The 24,699-nt window shown below is 42.7% G+C and overlaps 1 protein-coding gene across 2 annotated transcripts in view; it reads left to right on the forward strand.

Moving 5' to 3' along the window:
• The first annotated feature begins 203 nt into the window (after positions 1-203).
• HAPLN3 (hyaluronan and proteoglycan link protein 3) overlaps positions 204-24,699 on the forward strand; it is a 63,585-nt gene continuing 39,089 nt past the window's right edge. Inside the window, exon 1 of one of the 2 annotated variants that reach the window (XM_040414166.1) lies at positions 204-459. The gene's annotated coding sequence lies outside the window, so the exon portion shown is untranslated. Of the gene's footprint in view, positions 460-6,725; positions 6,875-24,699 lie in introns of those variants that run through there. The other variant, XM_040414164.1, reaches the window with a different exon arrangement.

Below are 24,699 nucleotides of genomic sequence, written 5' to 3' on the forward strand. Positions count from 1 at the left end.
AGAGCACAAAAGGGCACATTTATTAGGACCAGCGTTTTCCTACGAATGATCCCACGGATGACTGATTGGCCACAATGCAGTCAATCATTATCTCAAATGTACTGGCAGCTTAAAAAGGACCATCCCCCTCAATAAAGGTTATAAACAACAATGAATTGTTACATTGCGATTGTACTCTCCATAGGTGACACTAAGTTTGTTTGCTTTTCTGGAACCATGCACTATAACTCTGTAGTAAACAGACGAATGAAAGACAAGGGGTTCTTGTAAACCTCCTGTGTGTTCCTCAGCAGGATCCCTCCCTGTCAGGGGCAGTAGCTATTTCTCCTGCCTGGGATGGCAGGTGATGGAAGCCTAAGTTCAGAGAAAATACATTTCCCAGCAAGTGGTTAAACAGAACATGGAGCAGCTGTACTTGGTGTCTGTCAAAATCAAGTCCAGGGGGTGAAAAATGACAAGGTATGTGACAACTTGCACAGGACAAAACAAAAGAATATGAGGAAGAAGCCTAGGGTGATGCCCTCAATGAAAACATTTCCATCTTCAAAGTAAAGGATTAGCAAACATTAGATGAACTGTCAGGTTTCAAATGTGTATGTGAAAATGATGCTCCGAGAGGAAGTGAAGAGTGGATACTGTGATAACTACCAAATAAACAGATGACTTAATACACTCCTAACTACTTCAAATGCAGCAGACAAGACCCAGTCCATTATCAAAAGAACAGGACAGGCTCACGCAGTGTCTCGTGGAGTTCAGCATTGACATCACTAGCAAGACTTTACCTGCAGCAGAATTCTCTGTTTAGTCAGATTTAGTTAACCAAGATCATTTTGATTCACTGTTCTTCTTGAAGGATACATCTTAAAATTACCATAATACCATACATTAGTGTTGACTCCAATGTGATAGATTCTATACTATTTAGCTACATTATCAAAAATAACATAGTTCAGTGTTCACCTCAAACACACATCTGACCAGAGCCTATCTGTGACATTGAGAGAACCCTGTGCTCACCCATGGTCTTATTTTCATACTAAAATAGTGCCAAAATCTCTAATTTGTTGTAAATATGCTATTTTGTTAGGTAAAAATCACTAATGACAACAAGATTGTCTCCATGATGTCAGAGACATGGACATGAACAGTGGAGTGAGGAACAGACCAAAGAGCTCCTCATATCTCATTTTTCAGGGACCTCTGTAAATGTGGCTTGGGTAAAGTTAGACATTGGCGTTTATTGGTTCCAAACTGCAAAATAACTCCATCGATGCCCTGATGGCTCTGTAACTCCCGGGTCTCCCCATGTCAAACAGGATTTTTGACGTGGGTCATGTGAGCGTTGGAGCCACCCACCCATGTGTTGTGTCACTTGGTCACATGATGCATAGATGACATGTGACCCCTGCAGCCAATGAATGGGCACAGGATCTTGACGCTGGGAGATCTTGGACCTGCAGAGCCAGTGGGGCAACGATGGAGCTGGCCCTTATTGGCGGGAATCAGGTAAGTATGATTACCACTGCAGGTCCACGCACAGTGAAGGGTTTGTAGAAAAGGACTCCAGGGGTAAACAAGCTCTTTAAGCTCATTCTAGACAAGTGGCATGGAAGAGTTAAGGACCTATTAGACTGAACAATTAGTGCTTCAATCCTTGATTAATTGTTCAAATTTTAGAAATTAGCGTTGCATGTAATAGCATGCAGGGATCAAATGAAGAACGATAAATCATTTATTTTCCATGGATCAGACAAATCTGCCCGACTGAAAGTATATTGTTAGTCGCCACCCTTATCTAATCAGAAATCTACCAGTCATTAGGAGTGTAAATACTGTGGGGCGAATGAGCATATATTGCAAAAGCCAGAAAATAGTGAAAAATATTTAGTGATTATTGTTTTATGCAATTGAACGTCTTTTCAATGCAAAGAACTCGCTAAATTTCCAGTCACTGCTCATTAATTAAAAAATTACTTCCTGTCTAATAGGACCCTTAGCAAAATAATTTACAAAAGAAATTGTGCAGCTACAAGACGGTGTCAGATTGACTCCCCAAAGAGAAAAGAGATATGACGTATGATCCACTGTACATAGTACTCCATGGATATTAGGTATAAAATGCAGGAACCAGCAGTCCTAACCTATATGCATCCTGGGGAGTCTGAAGTGCTGGTTTTATAATGATAGTGACAGAAGTGACACAATCAGGGCTATTTTCCAATATAGCTAGGGTGCTCCTCTTGAGCTGGTCAAACTCTAGATATTTAAGTCGTCCATATTTTTTTTTATGATGTTGGTCTGTGAATGTTGTCACGCTGGACAACAATGCCATAAAGTAAAACAACAAATGACCAAGCGATCTCTACCTCCTGGGCTTCTATTCATGGGCTGCACATCTATCCTTTGGCACCTCCCAGAGATAGCCAATGACTGCATCAGACAACAACTGAATTTCATTAGTGCTCCCCCCAGTATAAATAATGGCTCCCATAGTGCCCCCCGTGTGAATAATGGCCCCATAGTGCCCCTTCAGTATGCCTCCATTAATTCCCACCACCTGGATTAATAATGGCCCCATTAGTGGCCACCAGTACAGGGAGTGCATAATTATTAGGCAAGTTGTATTTTTGAGGATTAATTTTATTATTGAACAACAACCATGTTCTCAATGAACCCAAAAAACTCATTAATATCAAAGCTGAATATTTTTGGAAGTAGTTTTTAGTTTGTTTTTAGTTTTAGCTATTTTAGGGGGCTATCTGTGTGTGCAGGTGACTATTACTGTGCATAATTATTAGGCAACTTAACAAAAAACAAATATATACCCATTTCAATTATTTATTTTTACCAGTGAAACCAATATAACATCTCAACATTCACAAATATACATTTCTGACATTCAAAAACAAAACGAAAAGAAATCAGTGACCAATATAGCCACCTTTCTTTGCAAGGACACTCAAAAGCCTGCCAATCCAGCCACGGGCCCATCCATCTGGCCCATCAAGACTCACTCTCATTTCATCAGTCCATAAAACGTTAGAAAAATCAGTCTTGAGATATTTCTTGGCCCAGTCTTGACGTTTCAGCTTGTGTGTCTTGTTCAGTGGTGGTCGTCTTTCAGCCTTTCTTACCTTGGCCATGTCTCTGAGTATTGCACACCTTGTGCTTTTGGGCACTCCAGTGATGTTGCAGCTCTGAAATATGGCCTAACTGGTAGCAAGTGGCATCTTGGCAGCTGCACGCTTGACTTTTCTCAGTTCATGGGCAGTTATTTTGCGCCTTGGTTTTTCCACACGCTTCTTGCGACCCTGTTGACTATTTTGAATGAAACGCTTGATTGTTCGATGATCACGCTTTAGAAGCAATTTTAAGAGTGCTGCATCCCTCTACAAGATATCTCACTATTTTTGACTTTTCTGAGCCTGTCAAGTCCTTCTTTTGACCCATTTTGCCAAAGGAAAGGAAGTTGCCTAATAATTATGCACACCAAATATAGGGTGTTGATGTCATTAGACCACACCCCTTCTCATTACAGAGATGCACATCACCTAATATGCTTAATTGGTAGTAGGCTTTCGAGCCTATACAGCTTGGAGTAAGACAACATGCATAAAGAGGATGATGTGGTCAAAATACTCATTTGCCTAATAATTCTGCACGCAGTGTATAAGGAACGTCCTATTAGTGGCCTCCAGTACAAATAATGCCCCCAGTCCTGCTTGTGTTAAAAAAATTACTCACCTCATCCACTTGCATGCGCAGGGACAGTCGCTCCTCACTTGATGCAGAGGGACCTGTGCTTCCCAGTGTGAATATGTCACCATGTGCTCCCACCTGGGAGCGCAGGTCCTTCTGCATCAACTGAGGAGTGACTGTCTCTGCGCATGCAAGTGGATGAGGTCAGTAATTTTTTTATTTATTTTAATCGCACCATTTTTCACTAGTGTACCCATTTATAACAATTGTTACATAGGTGCAGAAATATGACGTGCTATTTTTTGATGCCAAGTGAATATCCCCATTGACTTCAATTGAAAACGTTATCAACATTATCATATTTGCTGATGTTTTGAAGAAGGGTCAATCTAGAGGCCTGAAATGCGTAGCTAATGCTCAGAAGTAAATACAATATTTATCCTATGAAGTTACTGGTACCTACTCTTAGAAGTGCAGCCTGGTGATTGTTTTCTCCATTTACGGTTTGCTGTCTCCACTGCACTGGAAGCTCCAGAGATATCTGGATCCACTCTGATAGTAAAGTGAGACAGGATTTGTGCCTTCAGCACAGCTGCACAAAGTGAGTGCATAAGCTATTGTCCTCTGGCATCAGCCACCCCTATACTTGCATGGACATCTCTGTTTGTCTTTTGTATATGGATCTCTATTCCAATCATATTGGTAATGTATTAAATATGTATCCTAAGACCCCCACCTATAGATACCTTTAGTCCCATCTCAGCTTCTCTCCAGTCCATTTATTGGGGACTGACTAGAGCTATGTCCTCGGTCACTGGACAAGCAGTAGGATAACAAAGCACACTGGCACTGGACAGTATTAGCATTATCTCCCTTGGACCTTCCTGCACCACAAGTCCAGACTATGCCAACTATTGTCAGAATAACAAGCTGGAGGCTTTGCAGAGACAGAAAGAGTCAGACACAGGAGCAATAAATATAAAGTGATGGAATACAATAGATACATTGAAAACGTGAACAATATAGATGCAAGAATAGCAGACAAAATGATTTCAAATCCTCTTTAAAACTGGTTAACCCTATCTTATAAAAGGTAGAAATACATGTGATTCATGAATATAATGGAATTATGCTTAATGCAATTCCTTAAAGGGGTTCTGCAGTTTGTTTGATCGGCGGGGGTCCGACACCCGGGACCCCCGCTGATCAGCTGTTTGAGAAGGCAGCGGCGCTCCAGGAGCGCCGCTGCCTTCTCACTGTTTACCGCAGGACCAGTGACGTCACGACTAGTATAAACTGGCCTGGGCGGCGCTGAGCTCCATTCAAGTGAAAGTGATACTAGTCGTGACGTCACTGGGCCTGCGGTAAACAGCGAGAAGGCCATGGCGCTACTGCCAGCGCCGCTGCCTTCTCAAACAGCTGATCGGCGGGAGTCCCGGGTGTCGGACCCCCGCCGATCAGATGCTGATGATCTATCCAGAGGATAGATCATCAGTTTAAACAAACTGCAGAACCCCTTTAATATACAAGGGCCATCATGGATCACAACTCATGGCATTATCAAATTGGAAACTCCTTTTTTGTTAGAAGAGTCCCCTGATAATAGGCTTATCACTGGGTGTCCCACTGCTAGGGATCTCTAAAAATCAGCTGGAACGTGTGGAGGAACCTGTTCAATTTCCCTGTAGCATCACCACAGAGGAGGTGAAGATATTAATTGTGTCCATGTACACTGCAATATTGGTAGGTCCTCCTGAGAAAGAGACGCTCTTTGTCCCCTATCATGTAAAGAGAGGTAAGCAGCTCTCTGCTGGTGTCGGAGTGTCATTGCTTATAATAGAAGCTCCACTTCCAGGGCCACGCAGTGGAGACAGAATTAAGTACATTTCATTCATTTACATTTGTAATTCACTGAAGGATTTTTGGGGTCATTGGACAACACCTTTAATTAAGAATTTTAAATGTGGTGGTAGAAAATGGCTTTTGTAAACCAGGTAACCCCCCTTTTAGAGTGTTTTGGGGACTTTTTTCATGTTATGAAATGGACCCTTTGGATGTCAAGTCTCACTGTGTGGCTCCTCCACCAGTATGGCCATAGCTTCATGTACTTAGGAGTGCAAAACTTAAACTCTGCAGGGTTAAGGTGACAACATTTTAATGTTTTGTCCCTGCAAATCGATTCTATCTACCTCCTGGGTCCAGGGTTACATGGAGGCAGCTAGTACATTGTCAGCCTTAGTCAGGTCTCACTCTGGAACTCTTTGGTTTTATTCATAGACAGTATACATGGCACAATAAAAGAGAAGGGGGTTACCTTTAGGAACCTTTAGACCAGTCTCTTTTGAAGCCTTATAAGCTATACTTCTAATGATAATTTTCCATTCAGTCTTTACAATTTTGCTACCTTGTGGACAAAGGGAAAAATTCACCAAAACTAGTACATGGGAGAAATGGACCATTAACCCATTGCAACCTTTTACACTTTTTCCTTTCACCAGTTTTTGTAAAGCTCCTCCAATGGTCACAACCACATATGTCTCATATATTGTATGACCGGATTGAGTGACAGTCCCCTTTACATCTGTATTCCTGCCCTTATGTTTCCAGAAGCGTGACTGAAGACCTGTCTTTAACAGCATTCACAACCAACAAGGATCACGTTGCATTCCACACTGTGATAAATGGGGAAAGGAGCTGCAAATACCAAACTTGCCTGTAATGAGCCTGGATTTACTTACAGCAAGTCATCCATATATACAGACTTCAGTGCCCATAAACCCAGCAGGTGCCCATGTAACATGACATCTGCAACCCATCACCCACATCTAATAACCAAAAAAACCCTTCCAAGTATAATGCATGGGAGGCACATTAACCCTGTGCTGGAGGGAGTGTAGGGTTACACTACACAGGGTGATGGCACAGTGGATGGCTGCGGTCACTGGCACACACCCAATCCCCACCTATCCATTCACAGCAGCTCTGGAAGGAGGTATGTTCTCTGTGAAGGGGCTGTATCTCAGAGCTGACTTGGGGCTTGGCTTGTGCTGACGTCCTGTGCTTTCCCTTTGCCACTCATTAAGACTGGAACCCAAACATTTCACTACAGAGCTGCAGAACCAGTCACTGAGGAGGAGGGGGTCCAACACATCCCCTTGACTAACCCAGAACTGTGAGTATATGAATCACTGCCTGCACACATCTCCATCCTCTGCATCAGCCTCCTGTCTATGAAATGTGCCTCCAATCTTTTCCAGATTATGGAACAAATGCTCTATTCCAATCATTGCATCTGACTTCATGATGACCAAAGTCATCTCACAGTGAATGCATTTGAAGATTTGCAGAGACAACCCTCTGCAATCTGTTGCTGGGCTGACATCACAATTGATTTCTTTCTTATTGTAATAATAGTTATATATATAGAATTTTTTTGCCTTATTCTTATTTTAATATGTGCATTTATTTGCTTTCTAGTATTTCTTTGCTGACATTATAGACCACAGAGCAGTCCAGATAATGATCACATCAGTGAAATGCTTGTAAGGATTTGCCTGTTGCTCACATACTCTAGGCACAACACCTCCTGCAAATGTATTTGTCTTAACTAAAGTTGGGAGATTCTTAATATTTTTGGTCTCTAGAACGCTTTATACAGAGAAGACAATTGAGATGCTGTACCTGATGGGTCTTTCATACTAAGGGCTGTAGTCTCTTTCTGCAACTTTTAGATGTGATTTCCCTCTTTCTCATTGTGAATTGTTTCTTGAGTGAAATTCACCTACTATTCCAAACAGATGTCAGTCTGGTTACCCATGAGATGGGAGGACTGTGAGAATGTGTCCCCCTCTGCTGGTGCGACTCTGGAAGCTATGGATTTCTCTAGCATTTCAAGTGGTCGCACACCATTTCTAGCAGTGTGATCATCCTTGTATTTCTAAGGATGGATTTATGTTCTGAAGTGGACCTTAAATTGCAGATCTGCCAATTCAACTTGGGTGATACCGGTGGCATGGTTGCATTATGAGAGATAACACATCTCAGAACCACTATCTTAGGATGAATGGCATAATACACTCAACTTTTTCATGGGTTAGCAATGTTCTGTTTGTTCTTCCTCACTTATCTTCTAATGATAGTAACTCCTTAAATGAACTTTTGGAATATTGCAGCATAAGTAAAGGGTTCATATAAGTGAACCAGTGAGACACTGTCACCAAACATCCTAAAATATATTGGTAATAAAATGTGATCCCTAACTGCTGACATCAGGGACTGAAGCTGCAGGAGGATGGAGGGTGCTATACAGTATATTGAAACACATACCTAGCATGGTTGAAAAAAATACATATCATACCCAGCATGGTTGAAAAAAGACATATGTCCATTAGGTTCAACCAGGGAAGAGGAAAATTACATGCGCTTATACATATGCACTTCTACGATCTCTAAGGCTGTAATCTACATTCAGAGCAGCCTCTGTGGACAAGTGGGTATAGTATACTTTTAGGCAATGGAGAAAATTGAAAAAAATAGATCCCAGCAAAAGATCTATGAAGGTTCTCATTCATATAGGTCATGGTATATTAGGGGTAATAAGTCAGAGCGCATGGACTTGTATGTTTCTTTTGCTAGTCATCTGGCTTTCGCAATTAGAATGGCTTGTATGAGAAATCTCCTGCATTAAATACTGGTGACTCATGCTTCAGTCATGGAGGTGAGATATTGATTGCATTTACAAAGTTTATTAGGTGTGATTAAAGAGAGAGGTGTATGAGCAGCATTGTAAGTGGCAGGCAATGGATGTCAGACCTCTATTAAAGTTTAGCTTCTCTAGTTTAACATTAACAGCTTGAAGCAGTCCTTCTCTGTGTCTAAGATGCAAACCTCGCCGCCATCGCAGTCCTAGTAAAAGCATTTTTTTTAAAATATATCTCAGGTCTGTCCTTCAAGGGGTTGTCCAGGATAAGGAAAATATGGCTGCTTTATTCCAAAAACCTCACCATCCCTGTCTGTAGGTTGTGTGTAGTACTGCAGCTGAGCTCCATTGGAGTGAATGGAGCTGAGTTGAAATACCACATACAGCCTGTGGACAGGGGTGGTGCTGTTTTTGGAAGAAAGCAGCTGCGTTTTTCTTTATCCTGAACAATCCCTTTAAATACTCTGACCATGCATCCTTAGTTCTTAACTATACCACTAAATTAACAATCAGAGACCCCCTTTAATGGCAGCCCTAGTGCATTCCCTAATAGCTGTCACAATATCTGCATAAAACCCAACCAAGGTCTAGTGATATGTGAAGAGCTAACGAGGGGCTACATACAGGTCATTTTCTCTTTCTGCACTCATCCCTGTCATCAGATCAGCGTGGCGAAGAGCAAAAGATTAGCTGCCAGGAAGAAGCAGTGTAGTGCCTCCCTACTGGTAGTCTGGGGAGTCTCTTTTACTTTGGGGAAGAGAAGAGAAGTAGATATAAACAATCTGATCAGAAGCTGTAGCCGCCAAGATCCACACTCAAGTCCAGAAATGAAAGCATATCTACTGCTCTGCTATTTTAGCTTTATTCACCCCTTAGTGACCACCAATACGCCTTTTTACTGATGTAAACAAAAGGGGTTTAAGACAGGTAGCTGGTGTTAATCAATGATTATATGTCCCCAAAATGGTGCATTAAAAACTATAACTTGTCCTGCAAAAAATAAGCCCTCATAAAGGTATATTGATGAAAAAACAAAAAAGTTATAGCTCTTGGAATGCAATTTTGAAAAAAAATGTGCGTGGTCACTAAGGGGTTAATTTCATTACATTTCTAATGTTCAGCACAAGGGGAATGACTCCATGAATGGGGACACAGTATGCCTGGTGTGAATTATATAGGAGGGGCAGAGAGAGATTGTTCAGAAATCTTGCCCTCTGGAAATAGATGAGTTCATAGGAGATAATTATGAAAGTAAATGACAGGTGAGTATCTGTGTTGCACACCAAATCCCTATGATTTCTAACATTAAAGTATTTTTTTTTCTAGATCTTGCATTTCAAGAGACGGTTTCCTCACATTCCTCACATTGACCATTGACCTTAAAATAAGCATTTTCATCTCATTCCTTTGATTTCAGGGGATACCAGCAACAGGACCCTCAACATTTGGTAACCCACAAAATAAGAAGGGGTAGAAGCAGACTGCTTCTTCAATGTAGGCAGAAAGAATCTACTAATGATATAGAGTATACCACTAGGGAATGCAACAGTTGCCGTAGCACTTGGGCAATTGAATGGGCTAAAAGACCCTCCGAGCCATAGGAGACTAGTACTATAAATTAGGCATAATAGCTGGAGGGCCTTAAAGATTTATAGATTTTGCAGGCTTTTATGGCTTAAACATGTTTTAGTTTAATCATCAAAGACTATAGTCTAAAGTTGTACATCGAAGCCACAGATAATAATAGAGACGTTGCAGGTTATAATGGGATACACATGACAGGATTCCATATCTCATAGCATCTTCTTCTGGAGTGATTGTAATTATGGAGGAGGGGTGGTGGTCCGACCTTGATGTGTCAGTCCCTCCACTTAAAATTCTTCGGGAAACAACTATGTAGTGCTGGTTAAACATTGGCCAGTCTTATCTTCCTCTGTTTCCTCTTGGTGTATATATAGGTTGACATGTCATTATAGAATATCCAGCCTTATTTATTCAGCCATCGTCAGGTTGAAAGGTTTGTAGGAAAGGAAGATACGATTGTCACCCTTCAAACTCAGTGTCCCTCTATGGCTGAAGATAGTGGACCTACTATACTAGTTCATACTCTTCATTAAGGTTGAATCTGCTCAGTATACTTACAGGGATTCTCCTGGATTATATATCACATATAGCACCAACATATTCTGTAGTGCTGAACATAAATCACTCACATTAGTCCCTGTCCCTGAAGAGCTCACAATATAATCACACACATTTTAGGGACAAGCAGAGGAAATGGCTGCTTTGGGGCCCGGACTCAGAAGGGGCCCACCCAGAAGGAGGACTAAAAGATTTTATTGTTTGGGCCACCTCAACAGTATTATACAATGACATTATATACAGTGACATGACATACAGTATATACAATGTGTAGGAAACGGACGGCCGTGTTCAAAATAGCGCCTGCTAACAGTGTCTATGAAAATTTACCAAAATGGCAGACACGGCATCATTCATGTACCAAAATTTGCTAGATATGTTAGAAACGTGTTTTCTACTTTGAGGCCCCTGATGAGTGGCCCACATGTTCTGTACATCAATAATTTCTGCCCAAAAAAACATGATATACTATAAACCTGGTGCATTTTACACTTCTTAATCCCATTGCCTTCACATATTGATGCTTATGTGTTGACATAGGTGTTAGTAGTATAAAAGTGTAATACATTTGGTGCACACTTTTTAGTGTTTTGCCTAGTAAATTATCTCCTTTATTCAGTCAGACTTCTTAAAATACACTTAATTAGGCTATGTTGACCAGCTGTGTGCTGGTCAAAAAACATTGCATGCAACTGGTTTTGTCTGGACGAAACCCAGCATTTATGCCAGAAAGCAGCCGGATCACCACTGGACCCCTTATAGTCAATGGGCATCAGGCGGTGAACTGTAAAAATCTGGCAATGCTGGATCGGCCGAAATCCAGCAGGCTGCTCTCTGCTGGAATAGTTGCTGCATCCACTACCACAGATGTAAAAGTATCCTTACAATTTGGTTCTTGAGCATGTGTGACAAGTTCAGCGGACATTCGTTCAGCATACATTGGTTAAAAAAAAATAGTCAAGTTTAGTTTCAACAGGCCCGATCCTTTGTTCTGAGTGGAGAAAGACTGCTGACAGAGGTGTCATGCACTGTCAGCCAAGCCCAGCATGCATGTGTATCATGGGGAGATAGTTATGAATAGCTGTCGGGTGGCCCGTAGCTGGTCAGCTGTGTATGGTCTGCTTTAGCATTTGTATAGAAATACTATCCATAACACTGTACTCTTAAGAAATTCTTATGGTCTCATCCCATGTATAGCGCACCCTTCTAAAGACAATATAAAACTGCCTGGCTCCAGTTTCCTCCATCACATTACAAAGCTATATCAGTATTGAAATCTCATTTAAATGTTCTTCCAGACTAGCACTGGTGATGTCTTTGAGGCAGTATCATCATAGGGCCACATCATGAGGGGTCAGGCAGGAAAGTGTTGTTTATAGCAATTTAGAGTAAGGACCATAAAATGGTAATATACTTTGTAAGGCTGAAAAAAGACATATGTCCACCAGTTCAGCTTCCTATCCTGCAAAGTTGATCGACAGGAAGGTAAAACACCCCATGAGGCAAAATTTCTTATTGGTGCACGGACCTGTACCATACTTGAAAGTGATTTTGACGGGTAGAGGATTTCTTGATAGAATAAATACAACAAAGTCTAAGAATGAATATAGTGTAAGAAACTGGAACATCTATATGTGACCCTTGAAGCAGATGGGCTGAACCCTTTCATTTGTACAGCTGTTGTGGTTTCATTAAAAATCACAGGAGTGGAAGACTATGTGAAACCTAGTCTACTGATTTTTTTGGTTCTTGTAGTTTCCTATAACGAAAATGTAATTGGCTTTATGCTGCTTTTTCTTTTTTGGTGCAGACAGACGCGCTGTCAATCACTGCATCTATGCACAACAAGCTGAAGAAACCATCAAAGTGTATATTTACCCCTAGTGCCAATAAAACAGACATTCTGAAGGCCATGGTAACTGATCATATAATACTTCCATCAGCAGATTCCTAAGTATTTTTGCCATCGGGTTTTGATTTATTCCAAGTTATTAAATATGAAATTGTTTGGTCATAGAGAATTTGCACATTTTACAACCCTGAAATAAAATCTAGAAATCTGTGCCAGGCTTAACTTCTATTTAAAGCCATTTTTGGAATCGGCAGTAGATGTTCCATTGCATCGTAGACTCTCAGCTTTCCATTGCCCTTGGGGTGAGCGGGCAGTGGAGCCAAATATCTTCATTGTCTATTATATCTTCAATTTCCAACTATCGTTCAATGCTTTAGTGTTCCTGTTCTTCACATATTCTCAGCTTTGTGACATTTTTCCATGTGGTCAGATTAATTTTCAATGTTCTTAGTCTTCTACTTTAATAAGTTGGGATCTTAAAGTTAATGGGGCACAGAGTTATGTGTACATAAGAGCATTGGAGCAGATGTACTCTCTTCAATTCTTTAAAAGGCTCCTTAGAGGATTTCATTGCCGTCTGCTTCTTGTCAGTAATGCATTGCACATGATGAGAACATACAGAATACACCCTTCCAGGTTATGACCTTATAGTAAAAAAAAATGGGATTTATTATTGAAATGTCATAGAAATGACATCACTGCAGCTGGGTTGAACAAGATTGTAGGTTCTAGATGTCAGTTAACAGGATATTCAGACTTCGGCTACTTTCACATTAGCGGCAGTCTTCTCCGCCAGGCTGTTCCAGTGGATGAACAGCCTGCTGGATCCGTGCTGCCGCTAGTGCATGCATGCCACCGGAAGTCCGGCTGTAGCACGGCAAACATGACGAGAGGCGGTCGGAATAAAACTACGACATGTCATAGTTTTATCCCGGCCGCCTCTCGGCATGTTTGCCGCACTGCGGTCAGACCTCCTGCCCGACCATTATAGTGAATGGGGCTGGAGCAGACTTCAAACGGCAACACTAGTGGCAGCACGGATCCGGCAGGCTGTTCACCTCCCAGAACAGCCTGCCAGAGAAGGCCGACGCTAATTTGAAAGTAGCAGTTGATGAATTAGCAGTTGATGAATTGTGATTAACAGCCTGTGGTGGAGCAGGGGAGAAAATAATTAAATACATCTGAGGTCTGTTACCTCCATCCAGGATTAGCTCTGTGTTCCTGTAATTGGCCTGCTTTAATGTAAGGGCAAATTCACTTCACAGTTAATTTTTTTGTTCTTCTGATCCATCACGATCCTGAGCATCAGTCATGCACATTTGGCATGCACTTGAGCCATTTCCTTCTGAGATAGCAAAATTGTACCCCTTTCTTGGATCCACTCCTGGTTTGGTTTGCAGATAGTGACTATACTACCATGTCAAAGTGGCCTTAGAGTTTGGAAATTATACAAAATACTGCCACCTACGCAACAGTATTCAACTGAATCACAGTCCTGAGGATGTTGATACAGTTGAATTCTGCAGGACACCTGCAGCTGCTGGATAGGTGCGTAAGAGAGAATAAGATCATTATGAACCCGGCTGGCGGCCGTGAGTAACATAGTAACATAGTTTATAAGGCCTAAAAAAGATATCTGTCCATCCAGTTCAGCCTGTTATCCTGCAAGTTGATCCAGAGGAAGGCAAAAAAAAACAAACTGTGAGGTAGAAGCCAATTTTCCCCACTTAAGGGGAAAAAAATTCCTTCCCGACTCGAATCAGGCAATCGAAATAACTCCCTGGCTCAACAACCCATCTCTAGTAGCTATAGCCTGTAATATTATTACACTCCAGAAATACATCCAGGCCCCTCTTGAACTCTTTTAGTGAATGCACCATCACCACCTCCTCAGGCAGAAAGTTCCATAGTCTCACTGCTCTTACCGTAAAGAATCCTCTTCTATGTTTGTGTACAAACCTTCTTTTCTCCAGACGCAGAGGATGTCCTCTTGTCACAGACACAGTCCTGGGGATAAATAGATGATGGGAGAGATCTCTATAATGACCCCTAATATATTTATACATGGTCATTAGATCATCCCTTAGTCGTCTTTTTTTTGTGAATAACCCTAATTTTGATAATCTTTCAGGGTACTGTAGTCCACCCATTCCAGTTATTACTTTAGTTGCCCTCCTCTGAACCCTCTCTAGCTCTGCTATGTCTTCCTTGTTCACTGGAGCCCAGAACTGTACACAGTACTCCATGTGTGGTCTGACTAGTGATTTGTAAAGTGGCAGGACTATGTTCTCATCACAGGCATCTATGCCCCTATTGATGCAACCCATTATCTTGTTGGCCTTGGTAGCAGCTGCCTGACACTGGTCTCTACAGCTTAGTTTGCTGTTCACTAAAATTCCTATGTCCTTTTCCATGTCAGTGTTACCCAGTGTTTTACCATTTAGTATGTACGGGTGACTTGCATTATTCCTTCCCATGTGCATAACCTTACATTTGTCAGTGTTAAGCCTCATCTGCCACTTATCTGCCCAATCCCTTATCTATCCAGATCCCTCTGTAGCAGTATACTGTCCTCTTCCATGTTAATTACTTTACACAGTTTAGTGTCATTCGCAAAAATTTTTATTTTACTGTGCAAGCCTTCTACAAGATCATTAATATATATATTGAAGAGAATAGGGCCCAATACTGACCTCTGAAGTACTCCTCTAGTGACAGTGACCCAATCTGAATGTGTACCATTAATAACCACCATCTGTTTTCTATCACTGAGCCAGTTATTTACCCACATACAGACATTTTCTCCCAGTCCAAGCATTCTCATTTTATATACTAACCTTTCATGCAGTACAGTGTCAAATGCTTTGGAGAAGTCCAGATATGCGACATCCATTGATTTGCCACTATCAAGTCTAGAACTTACCTCCTCATATAAACTGATTAAATTCGTTTGACTTGACCGATCCCTCATAAAGCCATGCTGATATGGCGTTATTTGCTTATTTTTATTGACATACTCCAAGATAGCATCTCTTAGAAAACCTTCAAACAGTTTACCCACGACAGATAGTTTCCCTTTTTGAATATTGGCACCACATTTGCTATGCGCCAATCCTGTGGAACACTCCCTGTCAGTATAAAGTCTAAATATCAGAAATAAGTGTCTGACTATGACTTAATTCTCTTAGGATAAGGGGGTGTATGCCATCTGGTCCTGGTGATTTGTCTATTTTAATCTTTTTAGGATTCCGCTGTATTTCGTCCTGGGTCAGACAGGGCACTTTTAAAGGGGAATTTACTTTTACATTCTGCATTTCATCTGACAGTTTAATTTCTTCAGTGAATACAGTGGAGAAAAAAATATTTAATAGCGTTTCTTTCTCCTCATCGCTCTCTGCAACTCCCCCCTCATTACTCTGTAGAGGGCCAACACCTTCAGATTTATACTTTTTAACATTTATATGATTGAAGAACATTTTAGGGTTAGTTTTGCTCTCTTTGGCAATTAATCTCTCGGTCTCTTGTTTGGCTGCTTTTATTAGCTTTTTACATGTTCTGTTTTTTTTTTCCTTATAGTTTTTCAGTGCTTCCTCCCTACCCTCCTGTTTTAGTGATTTGAATGCTTTCTTTTTGTCATTTATTGCTTTCTTTACAGTTGTATTTATCCACATTGTTAACCTTTTATTCCCATAAGGTATGTACCTCTCACAATCAGATTTTTAAAAATATCCCATTTTGTGGCTGTATTTTTATTTTTGAGGACTTTGTCACAGTTAGTTAGGCCTATGGCCTCTCTTAGTTGGCTAAATTTAGCTTTTTTTAAGTTTGGTATCTTTGTTCCTCCCTGAAGAAACACTCTTTTGAATGATAATCGGGAGGTCATTACATTATGGTCACTATTTCCCAGGTGTCCCCCAACCTGCACATCTGTTGTTCTGTCAGGTCTGTTGGTTAATACTAAGTCCAATATGGCTGTCCCTCTAGTCTGGTCCTAAACCAGTTGGGAAAGGTAATTGTCTTTGGTTATTGCCAAGAACCTGTTTCCTTTATGAGATATACAGATTTCAGTTTCCCAGTCTATATCTGGGTAGTTGAAGTCCCCCATACTAATGACCTCATTATGATCTGCCGCCTCATCTATCTTGTTTAGTAGCAGATTTTCTGTGGACTCTGGTATATTAGGTGGTTTATAATAAACTCCTATTAGTATTTTATTATTGTTTTTGCCTCCATGTATTTCTACCCACAGTGACTCCCCATGTTAATGTCCCTCACTTCCCTTCTCCGTTTTTTGCGATCCTTTCTTAACAGACTTTAACCCTGTACATTAACCGCCCAGTCATAGCTATCATCCAGCCATGTCTCAGTTATTCCCACTATGTCATAGTTCCCACCACACATCACTAATTCCAGTTCACCAGTTTTATTAGTCAGGATTCTGGCATTTAGTATGCATACAATTAAGAGGTTTATGTATATTTTTTATCCTACACCTTTCCTTCTGAACTGTTCTAGTCCCTCCTTCCATTCCTCCCCCAGTCCGATTACCTTGCCCCCGGTCTCTATCTGCACTATCTTCCCATCCTATAATGTAATTACCCTCCCCCCCAGTCCCTAGTTTAAACACTCCTCCAACCTTCTAGCCATCTTCTCCCCCAACACAGCTGCCCCTTCCCCATTGAGATGCAGCCCGTCCCTACGATAGAGCCTGTAGCCGACAGAGAAGTCGGCCCAGTTCTCCAGGATCCCAAACCCCTCCTTCCTACACCAGTTCTTGAGCCACTTGTTAACCTCCCTAATCTCCCGCTGCCTTTCTTGTGTGGCTCTTGGTACAGGTAGTATTTCGAAAAACAATACCTTTGAGGTCCTTGCCCTAAGCTTGTGATTTAAATCACTAAAATCATTTTTAAGGACGCTCCACCTACCTCTAACTTTGTCATTGGTTCCGATATGGACCATGACCGCTGGATCTTCTCCAGCCCCTCCCAGTAATCTGTCAACCCAATCCGCGGTGTGTCGGACTCGAGCGCCAGGAAGACAACACACCATTCGACGATCCCGGTCTTTGTGACAGATTGCACTATCTGTACCCATAATAATTGAGTCTCCCACTACCAGCACCTGTCTGGCCTGCCTCCTGTTCCCATGCTTACTGGAGCTGACATTCCCCTGACTGGCAGAGGAAGTGTCCGGCTGCAGCAGTGCTCTCCCTGAACTGACATCCCCCTCATCTGCCAACCTTGCAAACTTGTTGGGGTGTGTCAGATCAGGGCTAGCCTCCCTGGCACTCTTCCCTCTATCCCACTTTCTAACTGTTACCTAGCTACCTACCTCACTTTCCTGAGCCTCCTCGCTACCACCCTCCCCCACATCTACCCCATAGAGTGCTTGCTCAGTGAGCAGCAAACTCTTTTCCAAATTGTCAACGCTTCTCAGTGTTGAAACTCACCCGGTTAGATACTCAATGTGCGAATCCAAACTGGCAATTTGCTCACATTTTGAACAAAGTTATGCACCCTCAAACGGCTGTTCCAGGACTGCATACATTAGACAAGATGTGCACTGGACTGCGCTGTCAATAATGGAACACATACTAAATGGCGATTACGCAAGAAAAGAAAAAAGAAAAAAAATACAATATGGTGCAGTGATAAGAATATAACTTACTGTAGTCCCCTCCAAAAGTCTCTGAATCTGAAGTAACATAATCTAAAGTCACACACTTAATACAAACACCTACTTGAAATCAAACACGCAAACGCTCACAAACTCACGTTGTTTGCCTGCTTGTATAAGTGCAGCTCTCAAACCTCTGGATTCAAAGGGGGAAGGCTTGTGTGGCCTTCCTAGGCATCAACCCACTGGGAAATTTCCCTGTAGGGTCTATGGTCGATCTACCCCTGTCTGCCATTCATGTGGATATTACCACCTACCTTAACATTGCTGCAGACTAAGTACACTCTTTCATGACAGCAGTATTCCCTCATGGCAGAAGTCTATTGCCTGCAGTGTCCTCCCACACTGCAAATATTGTTCAGGAATGGTCTGAGGAAAATGACAGGTGTTCACTTGGCCTCCGAGTTCTCCAGACCTCAGTCATGAAGAATTAGTGGGATGTACAAGAACAACAAGTCCAATTTATGGAGGCCCCACTTCACAACTTCCAGGCCTTAACAGATCTGCTGCTAATCTGGTGCGAGATATCACAGGACACCTTCAGAGGTCTTGTGGAGTCCATGCCTCTATTGGTCAGAGCTGTTCTGGCGGCAGAAGGGAGATCGTGTATGGGTAATGGCAGATTGCTTGGTATTAACAAGCGCCACAAAATAATATGTTCTGCATTGTAAAGCTCCAGGTCTATACAGTAACCAGTGCTCATTAACCTCTGGCTTGCAGAATTACAACTCCCAGAGTGCTCTGACATCTTTTAAGTCATATTTTAAATTGACCTACCACATGCAAATATAAACTTTGGTCGCTTGAGGCTTTGTCCCTTAGTTCATATCCTGCACCAATATATCTCATTATCATCAGAAAAACAAAGCACCCGAAAGGAGGCTGTGTACAGCTGAGGAACATACAAAAGGCACGTCTTTGATGCTGCCTGCCATAGATAGCTGTATCAGTACATACCTGCTTTTTTCCTTCTGAAAACATATTGATCGCAGTGCTCCAAGTGCCTAGAAAGACTCAATCAATGGTTGGTGTTCATTGACCTGATCATTATACAGAACTGTAAATGAAAAGACCAGGTGTTCTCAATATACTAGATAAGACTAATTATTTGACCTTTATCATTACCATGTAATATGTCTTACAATGAGCTTTGGAGATGAATAAGCTGACAAATTAGTAGCCAGAACAGTTCTTAGCCTTAATTCTGTGAGGAACCCTTTAATTTTCTAATCTCTAAGGAATGTAAATACCGTAGATATCTACTCACTGGCCTTGTTCTTTATATACCATATATTCAAACATCAAAAAGAATTCTGTTCTTAGACATGAAAATCAAGTTCATAAACTGGTGGTGGAGTATGTCAGCCATACCCTTTGTGCATGGTGATAAAAAAGGTCAATTTTTTATAATCTAAGAGCTCTTTTATAACAAGAACTCAATTCTTCTTTTTTTAGCTAATGCCTTATTTCATTGTAATTCAAATAATTGATGGTCCTTTAAAAAGAAGTGTGTTTGATATGCATTTGTTTATGAGTTTGTTTAAGACTGTGTCTTAAACAAAAGTTCAACCAAGTTAATACAAGGCACTTCCTAATGTATTGTGATTATCCATATTGCCTCCGCTGTCTTGATTCATTTTTCCATCGCATTATACACTGCTCATTTCCAGGGGTTATGACCACTGCTGCTGCGCACGCCTGCTTATGCACGCTCCCATGTTGCCAGCCACCAGAGAGCCCAGCTACCTACCGTGTGCAAGCATGGCCTCCACTACTGGATTGCAGCAATGGACATATCCTGGAGGTGAATAACTGATAAACAGGAGAACTAGACATTTCTCACTGATAAGACATAGTACAATGTTTCTTGTGGTGGCTTGTACTATTTATTTATGCAAAGTTGTGTGAAAAGTTAGTGACTAGTGTTGATCGAGCACCAAAGTGCTCGGGTGCTCTGGTGCTTGAGTAGAACACATCGGGATGCTCGGGTGCTCTACAGAGCAGCAGAGCACAATGGAAATCAATGGGAGAACCGGAGCATTAAACCAGGCACCCCCTGCTCTGAAGAGGGGAGGGTGTCTGGTTCACAGGAAAAGGTCAGAAATTGATGGAAACACCAATGAAATAGTTCGGGAACAGCATGGGGAGGATATATGGATGCATCTTGGACTCCCAGGTTGCTGCTGGGAATGATGTTGTCCGAGTAGTACGCCACTTTTACAGACTGACAATAATACGCACAAAGCCGAAGATAAAATAGATTTTAGAGGAAAAATTGTTAGGAAACATTCTTTCCTGTATATTTACTTGTATATAAAGTGCAAGTGCTGCCAAAAATTACAAGGAAGAGGCACTCTGATACAACCTGTATATCACATAAAGGAGGGCCTCATTCACATTGTGGTACAATTGTTCAGGTAGTGGGACTCCTACACTCATAAAGCCTATGCACTAAGTGAAAGGGCTACCAACAATTACAAGGATCCGGCACTCCAATACACCCTTTATTACACATAAAGGAGGGCATCATACAAATCTTTGAAAATGTTTAATTGATGGCCTGCTGGTGACCCTCAAAAACATTAGGAGCAAGGGCCTTTGCTGACCCTCTAAAACATTAGGGGAGAGGGTCTGCTGCTGATCTGACCATCTAAAACATTAGGGGTGAGGATCTGCTGCTAGGCTGACCCTCTAAAATATTAGGGGCGAGGGTCTGCTGCTGAACTGACCATCTAAAACATTAGGGATGAGGGTCTGCTACTGATCTGATCATCTAAAACATTAGGGGTGAGGGTCTGCTGCTGAGCTGACCCTCAAAAACATTAGGGGCGAGGGCCTGCTGCTGATCTGACCATCTAAAACATTATGGGCGAGGGCCTGCTGTTGACCCTCTAAAACATTAGGGGTGAGGGTCTGCTGCTGAGCTGACCCTCTAAAACATTAGGAGCGAGGGCAGCCTAATATACATGTTGATATGATGGAGGAGGAAGAGAAAAGGAAGATTGAACCATATACCCTATTTTGTGGTGGAAGGGGTGCATGGGAATACAGTGTATTCAATACACCATAAAAGCCACATTTAAAGGGAACCTGTCACTAGGATTTTGTGTATAGAGCTGAGGACATGGGTTGCTAGATGGCCGCTAGCACATCCAGAATACCCAGTCCCCATAGCTCTGTGTGCTTTTATTGTGTAAAAAAAACGATTTGATACATATGCAAATTAACATAAAAGAGTCATATCTTACTTGTGTGACCAGAGAAGAGTCATATTTTCCAGCTCTGACTCATCTCAGGTTAATTTGCATATGTATCAAATCGGGTTTATTTACACAATAAAAGCACACAGAGCTATGGGGACTGGGTATTGCGGATGTGCTAGCGGCCATCTAGCAACCCATGTCCTCAGCTCTATACACAAAATCCCGGTGACAGGTTCCTTTTAAAGTGCTTTTATGTTCAGCCGCTTTTCTCTGGTGGAGTAGAGAAGTCAGGGGCAATACAGGCCTTGTTCATTTTGATAAGAGTCAACCTGTCAGCATTTTCAGTTGATAGGCGGATGCGCTTATCAGTTATTATGCCCTCAGCAGCACCAAATACCCGCTCTGACAAAATGATGGCGGCAGGGCAGGCCACCTCCAAGGCGTAGAGTGCCAGTTCATGCCACGTGTCCAGCTTGGACACCCAATAGTTGTAAGGCACAGAGGGATCACTGAGGATGCTGACACGGTCTGCTTCGTACTCCATCATCTTCCAAAACTTTTTCCTCCTTGTGACACTAGGCCGTGGTGCTGGCGGAGTGTCATAAAACTGTCCCAGGCCTTGAAATGTGTTGCCCTGCCTCTGTTGGAACTGCTGTGTGTTCCCCTCGTCTCCCCTCCTCGGTTGCCCAAGGAACTACGTACTCAGCTGCCAGCGTTGTCAGCTTTTTTTGGAGCAATTTTTCCACAAGGACCTTCTGGTATTTCACCATTTTGCTAGTCCTCTCCACCACAGGAATGAGAGATGAGAAGTTCTCTTTGTAGCGGGGGTCGAGAAGGGTGAACAACCAGTAATCGGTGTTGGCCAAAATGCAACAGACAAGACTTCGCTGTCCTCATCAGGAGGATGACTCTCAATCTCCTCATCCTCTTCCTCCTCATCGGCCCATCCACGCTGAACAGATGGAATAAACCTGCTATGGGTACTACCCTCTGTAGTCACTAATGTAGGTGGTGGCCGAAATTCTGATAGAAGTAGGGCCCGCAACCCTTGGCGTCGGTAGCACCTGTGCCATCCACAAATTTTACCCAGTGTGCCGTCAGGGAAATGTAGCGGCTGGGGACTGAGTAACGAGGGACAGCTGCCGCCATCAGGCTGCAGAAAGTCTCAGTGTCCATAAGCCTAAATGGCAACATTTCCAGGGTCAGCAATTTGGAAAGGTGCGCATTTAGTGCTATGGCCTGTGGGTGGGTGGCTGGGTATTTGCGCTTTCGTTCAAAGGCCTGGGGTATGGACATCTGTACGCTGCGCTGGGACACAGATGTAGATGTGCTAGCTGATGGTGCTTGCGAAGGTCCAGGTGCAGGGCGGGAGGCCTGCGTCTTGGACAGGGGATTGGCCAGCACGTAACACAGGGGAACGGGAGGCAGTGGTGTGACCTGCAGACACTGATTGTGGACCCAGGCGTTCGGCCCACCTATTAGGGTTCTTTGATGCCATGTGGCGGATCATGCTGATGGTGGTGAGGTTGCTAGTGTTCACGCCCCTGCTCATTTTGGTACGGCACAGGTTGCAAATGACAATTCTTTTATCGTCTACACTTTCCTCAAAAAAGCGCCAGACTGCGGAACACCTACCCCTTGGCAAGGGAGATTTCCGCAAGGGGGTGCTCCGGGGAACAGTTGCGGGCCTGTTTGGTGTGGCCTGCCTTCTCCCTTTTGCCACCCCACTGACTCTTCCAGCCTGTTGCAGTGCTGCGGATCCCTCCCCCTCTGTACAGCTGTCCTTGCTTGGCTTGCCACCTTCCCAGGTTGAGTCAGTGATTTCATCGTGCACACCCTCCTCTTCCACTTCCTCACTCTGGTCATCCTCCTGACTTGTTGACCTAACAAGAACCTCACTTATTGACAACTGTGTCTCATCCTCATCATCAACATCTTGAGACACTAATTGCCATTGACTTATTGGCAACTGTGTCTCATCATCATCATCCACCTCGTGAAACAGTAATTGACGTTCCCCACCGTCAAATTCTTCTGACTGCGGATGCTCAAGAGTTTGGGAATCAGTGCATAAGATCCCCTTATGTCCCTCTTCAAGCGGGCTTGGCGAGAGGCCCAAATCAAGGAATGGCGCTGAAAAGAACTCCTCGGAATATCCGAGTGTGGGATCATTTGTTTGCCAAGACTCTCCATGGTGGTAGGAAGGAGGATCAGGGTGAGGATTCTGTTGACCAGACTCTTGGCTACTGAGACTGGACTTTGTTGAAGACAGGGTGGTGCTTAACCGACTGGAAGCATTATCTGCTGCAATACAACCGACTACCTGGTCTCATTGGTGTGATATATAAGACTAAGCCGAACCATGTGTCATTGGGTGCTATATAGCATCCGATGACGCGTTCTGTCCAGCCAATCACTGTAATGCCAGTAACCAACATGGCTATGGCATTACAGTGAGTGTCAGTACTTCCCCGCACGTTTATTGGCTGCGTAGCAGCCAACAAACGTCCAGGTAGGAGACTCAAGCATCGACCAAACACGCGATGTGCCAAGCATTGCGATGCTCGAGTCAAAATGGTGTTCGGCCGAGCATGCTCGCCCAACACTATTAGTGACCATTTAAGTGTAGAAAAAGCAGAGATATAAATGTATAAATTGCAATTTTTAATGAATCTTTTCCCACACAACTATATATCTATCTGATCAGCTGCTCCTGCTCTATAGCATACTGTCTGCAGATTGCTTTGCATTTTGTGGTGACACATCCTTTTTACATACAAATATTGTCCTACTATAGCAGTAATCTAAAGGAGATAACATTTCTCAACGAGAAAGCAAAGAAGTCTCAGTTCATGACTGTTGCACAATGAATGGATTATCAGCTAGGTAATCTCATTACAATAATAGGTATGCAGCATGCCGGGACTCCCTATGGAGGATAAGGTGCCGAAGATAGTAGTACTTACGGTTTAGTTGTCCCTTGGGGCCGGCAGTGCAGTGGATGGGAAGAGAGCACGAAATCTGCCCGGGGCACTCTCGGTTGCAGGGAACACCAGCCAGATGTTGGTTAAGGTGCCCTTGATGGTAATTGGTGTAAGGTGCTTTTGCGGCTGGGCCCCTGCTTCGTGACGCCAGCACCATAAGGTGCAATGAGGAGAAGTGGAATGATGAGAGAGGCAGTAGTTCAACCAGGCATAAAATTTACTTGTCAGATGTAGTAAGGCTTCCAATAACATCACTTTGTCTTTCATACAGATGGCAAAAAGGGTAAAGCTGCAAAATCCAAATTAGCAGGCTTATTATGGTGAAGTGCATAGGTTACCTCCAGCCCACTTGAGAGAAGGTGATGTTCTTACTTGTGCTTGGTTTCTGGTCTTGCTCTGATCCCTCAACCTTTCGCTATTAGTTTAGATCCTCTGTAAATG

This window comes from Bufo bufo, chromosome 1 (assembly GCF_905171765.1).
Source record: "Bufo bufo chromosome 1, aBufBuf1.1, whole genome shotgun sequence".
NCBI classification, from domain to species: domain Eukaryota; kingdom Metazoa; phylum Chordata; class Amphibia; order Anura; family Bufonidae; genus Bufo; species Bufo bufo.